This window comes from Pygoscelis adeliae, unplaced genomic scaffold, assembly GCF_000699105.1.
Source record: "Pygoscelis adeliae isolate BGI_AS28 unplaced genomic scaffold, ASM69910v1 Scaffold277, whole genome shotgun sequence".
Taxonomy (NCBI): domain Eukaryota; kingdom Metazoa; phylum Chordata; class Aves; order Sphenisciformes; family Spheniscidae; genus Pygoscelis; species Pygoscelis adeliae.
In genome coordinates this window covers 422,366-424,288 of record NW_008825218.1, presented here as the reverse complement: position 1 = coordinate 424,288, position 1,923 = coordinate 422,366, and positions in this window count along the sequence as shown.

Here is a 1,923-nt window from a genome sequence, read left to right as displayed (position 1 = left end):
TGTCAAACTGTTACACATTTTGTAAGCAGCAAGTGTGAGAATAAAATATTGCTTGTTGTACTGAGTCTGGTTAGGATAGAGTTAATTTTCTTCATAGCAGCTTGTATGGTGCTGTGTTTTACCTTTGTGACCAAAACAGTATTGGTAACATACCGGTGTTTTTGCTAGAGTAGCCATTGCTTGTAGACTGGCTGGGCATCAGGCTGGTAGTGCTGCGTGGTTGCTTTTGCATCACTTCTTTGTTCCTGTCCCCGCCCCCCATGGTGGCGGTTTATGTTTTTCTTCAGGTATTAAACTGTCTTTATCTTGACCTATGAGGGTGGCTTTAATCTTTTTTTGCCCCTCCAGTTTCCTCCCCCATTCTGCTGAGGGAGAAGTGAGCAAGAGACTGGGTGGGGGCTTACCTGCCAGCTGGGGTCAACCTACCACACCTGATTTAAATCTGTAAGCTATTAATCCGGGGGGCTGCTTTGATTACCTGCTCTGACCACTTTCCTTGTAATGAAGCCTGTATAGCACCAGGGATGCCACCAAGAATTGCAGCTTTTACAGCGCTGCCAAATTACTGTCTATTCTTCTTTTCAAGATAGTCTAAAATTTTTTTTTTCATTTTTACATACACAGTCTGGGACCAGAGTTAGGATCTCTCTAACTTTTTCTCACACATAGGCATGTTCTTATTGTTTTGTTCCCTGTTATTGTATTGGTATTGTAACTGTTACCCGACAGTTGATGTTACATGCTGCAGAACTCCCCTTGCATTGGAGATGAAAGCACTTTAGGAGATTGCAGCTTTACTCAGTTGACAGCTTCTCAAAGTTGTTTTGTGATGTAAAGTCCAGATCTGAACTTCCTAACTTCTGGTCTGAGTTTATCTTGGTATAATTGCATTTAAAATGAATAGTTATATGGATTGTTAAAAAATGTTTACTTTTTTCTCAATAGTGTTTGCACAACACAAACTTGTCATAGGTAGATCAAAGACTTGAGGCTACAGTCGTCTGAAAAGTCAGGGTGTATTAACGACTTTAATATTTGTATGCAAATTAACTTTAATGCAAAAATCCATTTCGTTGTCATTTGAACTGACACATATTCAAAAACTTGATTTGTTTTTGGTTATGCCAGAAATTGTTATTTTGAAATCTTTTTCTGGTGTTGTGTAAAAGTTTAATCATTCACATCTGGTAGAGGATGAAGCAAATAATCTCTTCCTCAACTTGAAATGAGAACAGAATTGCACAGATTGGCCACCAGTAAAAACTCACTTTCTATTTGTTTTAGCACAGTGATTCCAGAGACTACGATAGGAATAGTTGTCTGTGGGCATTCAGAATAGGTCATGTCTGTGCGTAATCATTATATAACAAGGGACTTTTGTTTTCTAGTTGTTAATAGATGTTGTCATTTGGATTTCTTAAGTGTTTGATGCTAGGCATGTGTTCTAGCCTTGGAGGCCTGAGGCTGCAGTTAGTGGTATCTTGGGGAACAATGATAGTGAACATGCAAAGGAAAGATGGGATTTATACAGCACAAGGCCACAGAGTAATTTGGTGTCTGGAGTACTTGACAAATTCATGATGGTCTTCATGAAAAGCCCTTAGAAAATAATTCAGGAAAGCAGTCAGGGTGAAAGTAATTTCTTCTTATACATTTTTTTTTCTTCATATATCAGTCATGTAATTGGATCTGAAAATGTGGTGAAGTATGTTGTTATGAACATAAAGCACTGGGAAGTCTGACATTATTGCATTCTAGTTAATGGAATCCACGGATATGTAGTTGCTCAGTTTAGACTGTTACCAAGATTAACAGCAGCAACAAAACGTGCAGTATTGGATCACAAGCAGAATTATTGCTGTTTTCCAGTAATTTTATTACTTGTAAAAGTGATAAACATAGAAGCAACTTGTCAGCTTGGGA